The following is a 12,724-nucleotide window of genomic DNA, read 5'->3' on the forward strand; positions in this document are numbered from 1 at the left end:
TTATAGCGTTATACCATATAGCGTAATACGTAATAGGGTTATACCATATAGCGTAATACGTTATAGCGTTATACCATATAACGTTAAACCATATAACGTAATACGTTATAACGTTATACCATATAGCGTAATACGTTATAACGGTATGTTGTATAAAGTAATACGTTATAACGTTATACCATATAACGTAATGCGCTATAAGGTTATACCATATAACGTTATGTTATATAACGTAATACGTTATAACGTTATGTTGTATAAAGTAATACGTTATAACGTTATACCATATAACGTAATACGATATAACGTTATACCATATAACGTAATACGTTATAACGGTATGTTGTATAAAGTAATACGTTATAACGTTATACCATATAACGTAATGCGCTATAAGGTTATACCATATAACGTTATGTTATATAACGTAATACGTTATAACGTTATGTTGTATAAAGTAATACGTTATAACGTTATACCATATAACGTAATACGTTATAACGTTATACCATATAACGTAATACGTTATAACGTTATGCCATATAACGTAATGAGTTATAACTTTATACCATATAACGTTATGTTATATATCGTAATACGTTATAACGTTATACCATATAACGCAAAACGTTATAACGTTATACCATATAACGTAATACGTTATAACGTTATGTTATATAACGCAATACGTTATAACGTTATACCATATAACGTAATACGTTATAACGTTATACCATATAACGTAATACGTTATAACGTTATACCATATAACGTAATACGTTATAACGGTATGTTGTATAAAGTAATACGTTATAACGTTATACCATATAACGTAATGCGCTATAAGGTTATACCATATAACGTTATGTTATATAACGTAATACGTTATAACGTTATGTTGTATAAAGTAATACGTTATAACGTTATACCATATAACGTAATACGTTATAACGTTATACCATATAACGTAATACGTTATAACGTTATGCCATATAACGTAATGAGTTATAACTTTATACCATATAACGTTATGTTATATATCGTAATACGTTATAACGTTATACCATATAACGCAATACGTTATAACGTTATACCATATAACGTAATACGTTATAACGTTATGTTATATAACGCAATACGTTATAACGTTATACCATATAACGTAATACGTTATAACGTTATACCATATAACGTAATACGTTATAACGTTATGTTGTATAAAGTAATACGTTATAACGTTATACCATATAACGTAATACGATATAACGTTATACCATATAACGTAATACGTTATAACGGTATGTTGTATAAAGTAATACGTTATAACGTTATACCATATAGCGTAATACGTAATAGGGTTATACCATATAGCGTAATACGTTATAGCGTTATACCATATAACGTTAAACCATATAACGTAATACGTTATAACGTTATACCATATAGCGCAATACGTTATAACGGTATGTTGTATAAAGTAATACGTTATAACGTTATACCATATAACGTAATACGTTATAACGTTATACCATATAACGTAATACGTTATAGCGTTATACCATATAGCGTAATACGTAATAGGGTTATACCATATAGCGTAATACGTTATAGCGTTATACCATATAACGTTAAACCATATAACGTAATACGTTATAACGTTATACCATATAGCGTAATACGTTATAACGGTATGTTGTATAAAGTAATACGTTATAACGTTATACCATATAACGTAATGCGCTATAAGGTTATACCATATAACGTTATGTTATATAACGTAATACGTTATAACGTTATGTTGTATAAAGTAATACGTTATAACGTTATACCATATAACGTAATACGATATAACGTTATACCATATAACGTAATACGTTATAACGGTATGTTGTATAAAGTAATACGTTATAACGTTATACCATATAACGTAATGCGCTATAAGGTTATACCATATAACGTTATGTTATATAACGTAATACGTTATAACGTTATGTTGTATAAAGTAATACGTTATAACGTTATACCATATAACGTTAAACCATATAACGTAATACGTTATAACGTTATACCATATAGCGCAATACGTTATAACGGTATGTTGTATAAAGTAATACGTTATAACGTTATACCATATAACGTAATACGTTATAACGTTATACCATATAACGTAATACGTTATAGCGTTATACCATATAGCGTAATACGTAATAGGGTTATACCATATAGCGTAATACGTTATAGCGTTATACCATATAACGTTAAACCATATAACGTAATACGTTATAACGTTATACCATATAGCGTAATACGTTATAACGGTATGTTGTATAAAGTAATACGTTATAACGTTATACCATATAACGTAATGCGCTATAAGGTTATACCATATAACGTTATGTTATATAACGTAATACGTTATAACGTTATGTTGTATAAAGTAATACGTTATAACGTTATACCATATAACGTAATACGATATAACGTTATACCATATAACGTAATACGTTATAACGGTATGTTGTATAAAGTAATACGTTATAACGTTATACCATATAACGTAATGCGCTATAAGGTTATACCATATAACGTTATGTTATATAACGTAATACGTTATAACGTTATGTTGTATAAAGTAATACGTTATAACGTTATACCATATAACGTAATACGTTATAACGTTATACCATATAACGTAATACGTTATAACGTTATGCCATATAACGTAATGAGTTATAACTTTATACCATATAACGTTATGTTATATATCGTAATACGTTATAACGTTATACCATATAACGCAAAACGTTATAACGTTATACCATATAACGTAATACGTTATAACGTTATGTTATATAACGCAATACGTTATAACGTTATACCATATAACGTAATACGTTATAACGTTATACCATATAACGTAATACGTTATAACGTTATACCATATAACGTAATACGTTATAACGGTATGTTGTATAAAGTAATACGTTATAACGTTATACCATATAACGCAAAACGTTATAACGTTATACCATATAACGTAATACGTTATAACGTTATACCATATAACGTAATACGTTATAACGTTATGTTGTATAAAGTAATACGTTATAACGTTATACCATATAACGTAATACGATATAACGTTATACCATATAACGTAATACGTTATAACGGTATGTTGTATAAAGTAATACGTTATAACGTTATACCATATAGCGTAATACGTAATAGGGTTATACCATATAGCGTAATACGTTATAGCGTTATACCATATAACGTTAAACCATATAACGTAATACGTTATAACGTTATACCATATAGCGCAATACGTTATAACGGTATGTTGTATAAAGTAATACGTTATAACGTTATACCATATAACGTAATACGTTATAACGTTATACCATATAACGTAATACGTTATAGCGTTATACCATATAGCGTAATACGTAATAGGGTTATACCATATAGCGTAATACGTTATAGCGTTATACCATATAACGTTAAACCATATAACGTAATACGTTATAACGTTATACCATATAGCGTAATACGTTATAACGGTATGTTGTATAAAGTAATACGTTATAACGTTATACCATATAACGTAATGCGCTATAAGGTTATACCATATAACGTTATGTTATATAACGTAATACGTTATAACCTTATGTTGTATAAAGTAATACGTTATAACGTTATACCATATAACGTAATACGATATAACGTTATACCATATAACGTAATACGTTATAACGGTATGTTGTATAAAGTAATACGTTATAACGTTATACCATATAACGTAATGCGCTATAAGGTTATACCATATAACGTTATGTTATATAACGTAATACGTTATAACGTTATGTTGTATAAAGTAATACGTTATAACGTTATACCATATAACGTAATACGTTATAACGTTATACCATATAACGTAATACGTTATAACGTTATGCCATATAACGTAATGAGTTATAACTTTATACCATATAACGTTATGTTATATATCGTAATACGTTATAACGTTATACCATATAACGCAAAACGTTATAACGTTATACCATATAACGTAATACGTTATAACGTTATGTTATATAACGCAATACGTTATAACGTTATACCATATAACGTAATACGTTATAACGTTATACCATATAACGTAATACGTTATAACGTTATACCATATAACGTAATACGTTATAACGGTATGTTGTATAAAGTAATACGTTATAACGTTATACCATATAACGCAAAACGTTATAACGTTATACCATATAACGTAATACGTTATAACGTTATGTTATATAACGCAATACGTTATAACGTTATACCATATAACGTAATACGTTATAACGTTATACCATATAACGTAATACGTTATAACGTTATACCATATAACGTAATACGTTATAACGGTATGTTGTATAAAGTAATACGTTATAACGTTATACCATATAACGTAATGCGCTATAAGGTTATACCATATAACGTTATGTTATATAACGTAATACGTTATAACGTTATGTTGTATAAAGTAATACGTTATAACGTTATACCATATAACGTAATACGTTATAACGTTATACCATATAACGTAATACGTTATAACGTTATGCCATATAACGTAATGAGTTATAACTTTATACCATATAACGTTATGTTATATATCGTAATACGTTATAACGTTATACCATATAACGCAATACGTTATAACGTTATACCATATAACGTAATACGTTATAACGTTATGTTATATAACGCAATACGTTATAACGTTATACCATATAACGTAATACGTTATAACGTTATACCATATAACGTAATACGTTATAACGCTATACCATATAACGTAATACGTTATAACGTTATACCATATAGCGTAATACGTTATAGCGTTATACCATATAACGTAATACGTTATAACGTTATACCATATAACGTAATACGTTATAACGTTATACCATATAGCGATACGCGTTATAGCATTATGTTAGATAACATAATACGTTATAAAGTTATACCTTATAACGTAATACGTTATAACGTTATACCATATAACGTAATACGTTATAACGTTATACCATATAGCGTAATACGTTATAGCGTTATACCATATAACGTAATACGTTATAACGTTATACCATATAACGTAATACGTTATAACGTTATGTTGTATAAAGTAATACGTTATAACGTTATACCATATAACGTAATACGTTATAACGTTATACCATATAACGTAATGCGTTATAACGTTATACCATATAACGTTATGTTATATAACGTAATACGTTATAACGTTATGTTGTATAAAGTAATACGTTATAACATTATACTATACAACGTAATACGTTATAACGTTATACCATATAGCGTAATTCGTTATAGCGTTATACCATATAGCGTGATACGTGATAGCGTTATACCATATAACGTTATACCTTATAACGTAATACGTTATAACGTTATGTTGTATAAAGTAATACGTTATAACGTTATACCATATAACGTAATACGTTATAACGCTATACCATATAACGTAATACGTTATAACGTTATACCATATAACGTAATACGTTATAACGTTATACCATATAACGTAATACGTTATAACGTTATACCATATAACGTAATACGTTATAACGTTATACCATATAACGTAATACGTTATAACGTTATACCATATAACGTAATACGTTATAACGTTATGTTGTATAAAGTAATACTTTATAATGTTATACTATATAACGTAATACGTTATAACGTTATTCCATATAACGTAATACGTTATAACGTTATGTTGTATAAAGTAATACTTTATAATGTTATACTATATAACGTAATACGTTATAACGTTATTCCATATAACGTAATACGTTATAACGTTATGTTATATAACGCAATACGTTATAACATTATACCTTATAACGTAATACATTATAATGTTATACCATATAACGTAATACGTTCTAACGTTATACCATATAACGTAATACTATATAACGTTATACTATATAACGTAATACGTTATAACGTTATACCATATAGCGATACGCGTTATAGCATTATGTTAGATAACATAATACGTTATAACGTTATACCTTATAACGTAATACGTTATAACGTTATACCATATAACGTAATACGTTATAACGTTATACCATATACGTAATACGTTATAGCGTTATACCATATAGCGTAATACGTTATAGCGTTATACCATATAACGTAATACATTATAACGTTATACCATATAACGTAATACGTTATAACGTTATACCATATAACGCAATACGTTATAACGTTATGTTATATAACGTAATACGTTATAACGCTATACCATATAACGTAATACGTTATAACGTTATACCATATAACGTAATACGTTATAACGTTATGTTGTATAAAGTAATACTTTATAATGTTATACTATATAACGTAATACGTTATAACGTTATTCCATATAACGTAATACGTTATAACGTTATGTTATATAACGCAATACGTTATAACATTATACCTTATAACGTAATACATTATAATGTTATACCATATAACGTAGTACGTTCTAACGTTATACCATATAACGTAATACTATATAACGTTATACTATATAACGTAATACGTTATAACGTTATACCATATAGCGATACGCGTTATAGCATTATGCTAGATAACATAATACGTTATAACGTTATACCTTATAACGTAATACGTTATAACGTTATACCATATAACGTAATACGTTATAACGTTATACCATATAGCGTAATACGTTATAGCGTTATACCATATAGCGTAATACGTTATAGCGTTATACCATATAACGTTATACCATATAACGTAATACATTATAACGTTATACCATATAACGTAATTCGTTATGACGTTATGTTGTATAAAGTAATACGTTATAACGTTATACCATATTACGAAATACGATATAACGTTATACCATATAACGTAATACGTTATAACGTTATACCATATAACGTAATACGTTATAACGTTACACCATATAACGTAATACGTTATATCGTTATACCATATAACGTAATACGATATAACGTTATACTATATAACGTAGTACGTTATAACGTTATACCATATAGCGATACGCGTTATAGCATTATGTTAGATAACATAATACGTTATAACGTTATACCTTATAACGTAATACGTTATAACGTTATACCATATAACGTAATACGTTATAACGTTATACCACATAGCGTAATACGTTATAGCGTTATACCATATAGCGTAATACGTTATAGCGTTATACCATATAACGTTATACCATATAACGTAATACATTATAACGTTATACCATATAACGTAATACGTTATAACGTTATACCATATAACGCAATACGTTATAACGTTATGTTATATAACGTAATACGTTATAACGCTATACCATATAACGTAATACGTTATAACGTTGTACCATATAACGTAATACGTTATAACGTTATGTTGTATAAAGTAATACTTTATAATGTTATACTATATAACGTAATACGTTATAACGTTATTCCATATAACGTAATACGTTATAACGTTATGTTATATAACGCAATACGTTATAACATTATACCTTATAACGTAATACATTATAATGTTATACCATATAACGTAATACGTTCTAACGTTATACCATATAACGTAATACTATATAACGTTATACTATATAACGTAATACGTTATAACGTTATACCATATAGCGATACGCGTTATAGCATTATGTTAGATAACATAATACGTTATAACGTTATACCTTATAACGTAATACGTTATAACGTTATACCATATAACGTAATACGTTATAACGTTATACCATATAGCGTAATACGTTATAGCGTTATACCATATAGCGTAATACGTTATAGCGTTATACCATATAACGTTATACCATATAACGTAATACATTATAACGTTATACCATATAACGTAATACGTTATGACGTTATGTTGTATAAAGTAATACGTTATAACGTTATACCATATTACGAAATACGATATAACGTTATACCATATAACGTAATACGTTATAACGTTATACCATATAACGTAATACGTTATAACGTTATACCATATAACGTAATACGTTATAACGTTATGTTGTATAAAGTAATACTTTATAATGTTATACTATATAACGTAATACGTTATAACGTTATTCCATATAACGTAATACGTTATAACGTTATGTTATATAACGCAATACGTTATAACATTATACCTTATAACGTAATACATTATAATGTTATACCATATAACGTAATACGTTCTAACGTTATACCATATAACGTAATACTATATAACGTTATACTATATCGTAATACGTTATAACGTTATACCATATAGCGATACGCGTTATAGCATTATGTTAGATAACATAATACGTTATAACGTTATACCTTATAACGTAATACGTTATAACGTTATACCATATAACGTAATACGTTATAACGTTATACCATATAGCGTAATACGTTATAGCGTTATACCATATAGCGTAATACGTTATAGCGTTATACCATATAACGTTATACCATATAACGTAATACATTATAACGTTATACCATATAACGTAATACGTTATGACGTTATGTTGTATAAAGTAATACGTTATAACGTTATACCATATTACGAAATACGATATAACGTTATACCATATAACGTAATACGTTATAACGTTATACCATATAACGTAATACGTTATAACGTTATACCATATAACGTAATACGTTATATCGTTATACCATATAACGTAATACGATATAACGTTATACTATATAACGTAGTACGTTATAACGTTATACCATATAGCGATACGCGTTATAGCATTATGTTAGATAACATAATACGTTATAACGTTATACCTTATAACGTAATACGTTATAACGTTATACCATATAACGTAATACGTTATAACGTTATACCACATAGCGTAATACGTTATAGCGTTATACCATATAGCGTAATACGTTATAGCGTTATACCATATAACGTTATACCATATAACGTAATACATTATAACGTTATACCATATAACGTAATACGTTATAACGTTATACCATATAACGCAATACGTTATAACGTTATGTTATATAACGTAATACGTTATAACGCTATACCATATAACGTAATACGTTATAACGTTATACCATATAACGTAATACGTTATAACGTTATGTTGTATAAAGTAATACTTTATAATGTTATACTATATAACGTAATACGTTATAACGTTATTCCATATAACGTAATACGTTATAACGTTATGTTATATAAAGCAATACGTTATAACATTATACCTTATAACGTAATACATTATAATGTTATACCATATAACGTAATACGTTCTAACGTTATACCATATAACGTAATGCTATATAACGTTATACTATATAACGTAATACGTTATAACGTTATACCATATAGCGATACGCGTTATAGCATTATGTTAGATAACATAATACGTTATAACGTTATACCTTATAACGTAATACGTTATAACGTTATACCATATAACGTAATACGTTATAACGTTATACCATATAGCGTAATACGTTATAGCGTTATACCATATAGCGTAATACGTTATAGCGTTATACCATATAACGTTATACCATATAACGTAATACATTATAACGTTATACCATATAACGTAATACGTTATGACGTTATGTTGTATAAAGTAATACGTTATAACGTTATACCATATTACGAAATACGATATAACGTTATACCATATAACGTAATACGTTATAACGTTATACCATATAACGTAATACGTTATAACGTTATACCATATAACGTAATACGTTATAACGTTATGTTGTATAAAGTAATACTTTATAATGTTATACTATATAACGTAATACGTTATAACGTTATTCCATATAACGTAATACGTTATAACGTTATGTTATATAACGCAATACGTTATAACATTATACCTTATAACGTAATACATTATAATGTTATACCATATAACGTAATACGTTCTAACGTTATACCATATAACGTAATACTATATAACGTTATACTATATAACGTAATACGTTATAACGTTATACCATATAGCGATACGCGTTATAGCATTATGTTAGATAACATAATACGTTATAACGTTATACCTTATAACGTAATACGTTATAACGTTATACCATATAACGTAATACGTTATAACGTTATACCATATAGCGTAATACGTTATAGCGTTATACCATATAGCGTAATACGTTATAGCGTTATACCATATAACGTTATACCATATAACGTAATACATTATAACGTTATACCATATAACGTAATACGTTATGACGTTATGTTGTATAAAGTAATACGTTATAACGTTATACCATATTACGAAATACGATATAACGTTATACCATATAACGTAATACGTTATAACGTTATACCATATAACGTAATACGTTATAACGTTATACCATATAACGTAATACGTTATATCGTTATACCATATAACGTAATACGTTATAACGTTATACCATATAACGTAATACGTTATATCGTTATACCATATAACGTAATACGTTATAACGTTATGTTGTATAATGTAATACGTTATAACGTTATACCATATAACGTAATAGGATATAACGTTATACTATATAACGTAGTACGTTATAACGTTATACCATATAGCGATACGCGTTATAGCATTATGTTAGATAACATAATACGTTATAACGTTATACCTTATAACGTAATACGTTATAACGTTATACCATATAACGTAATACGTTATAACGTTATACCACATAGCGTAATACGTTATAGCGTTATACCATATAGCGTAATACGTTATAGCGTTATACCATATAACGTTATACCACATAGCGTAATACGTTATAGCGTTATACCATATAGCGTAATACGTTATAGCGTTATACCATATAACGTTATACCATATAACGTAATACATTATAACGTTATACCATATAACGTAATACGTTATAACGTTATACCATATAACGCAATACGTTATAACGTTATGTTATATAACGTAATACGTTATAACGCTATGTTATATAACGCAATACGTTATAACATTATACCTTATAACGTAATACATTATAATGTTATACCATATAACGTAATACGTTCTAACGTTATACCATATAACGTAATACTATATAACGTTATACTATATAACGTAATACGTTATAACGTTATACCATATAGCGATACGCGTTATAGCATTATGTTAGATAACATAATACGTTATAACGTTATACCTTATAACGTAATACGTTATAACGTTATACCATATAACGTAATACGTTATAACGTTATACCATATAGCGTAATACGTTATAGCGTTATACCATATAGCGTAATACGTTATAGCGTTATACCATATAACGTTATACCATATAACGTAATACATTATAACGTTATACCATATAACGTAATACGTTATGACGTTATGTTGTATAAAGTAATACGTTATAACGTTATACCATATTACGAAATACGATATAACGTTATACCATATAACGTAATACGTTATAACGTTATACCATATAACGTAATACGTTATAACGTTATACCATATAACGTAATACGTTATATCGTTATACCATATAACGTAATACGTTATAACGTTATACCATATAACGTAATACGTTATATCGTTATACCATATAACGTAATACGTTATAACGTTATGTTGTATAAAGTAATACGTTATAACGTTATACCATATAACGTAATACGATATAACGTTATACTATATAACGTAGTACGTTATAACGTTATACCATATAGCGATACGCGTTATAGCATTATGTTAGATAACATAATACGTTATAACGTTATACCTTATAACGTAATACGTTATAACGTTATACCATATAACGTAATACGTTATAACGTTATACCACATAGCGTAATACGTTATAGCGTTATACCATATAGCGTAATACGTTATAGCGTTATACCATATAACGTTATACCATATAACGTAATACATTATAACGTTATACCATATAACGTAATACGTTATAACGTTATACCATATAACGCAATACGTTATAACGTTATGTTATATAACGTAATACGTTATAACGCTATACCATATAACGTAATACGTTATAACGTTATACCATATAACGTAATACGTTATAACGTTATGTTGTATAAAGTAATACTTTATAATGTTATACTATATAACGTAATACGTTATAACGTTATACCATATAACGTAATACGTTATAACGTTATGATATATAACGCAATACGTTATAACATTATACCTTATAACGTAATACATTATAACGTTATACCATATAACGTAATGCGTTATAACGTTATACCATATAACGTAATGCGTTATAGCGTTACACCATATAACGTAATGCGTTATATCGTTATACCATATAACGTAATACGTTATAACGTTATGTTGTATAAAGTAATACGTTATAACGTTATACCATATAACGTAATACGATATAACGTTATACCATATAACGTAATACGTTATAACGGTATGTTGTATAAAGTAATACGTTATAACGTTATACCATATAGCGTAATACGTAATAGGGTTATACCATATAGCGTAATACGTTATAGCGTTATATCATATAACGTTAAACCATATAACGTAATACGTTATAACGTTATACCATATAGCGTAATACGTTATAACGGTATGTTGTATAAAGTAATACGTTATAAC

The sequence above is a fragment of the Bombus huntii genome, chromosome 12, assembly GCF_024542735.1.
Source record: "Bombus huntii isolate Logan2020A chromosome 12, iyBomHunt1.1, whole genome shotgun sequence".
In the NCBI taxonomy this organism is placed as follows: domain Eukaryota; kingdom Metazoa; phylum Arthropoda; class Insecta; order Hymenoptera; family Apidae; genus Bombus; species Bombus huntii.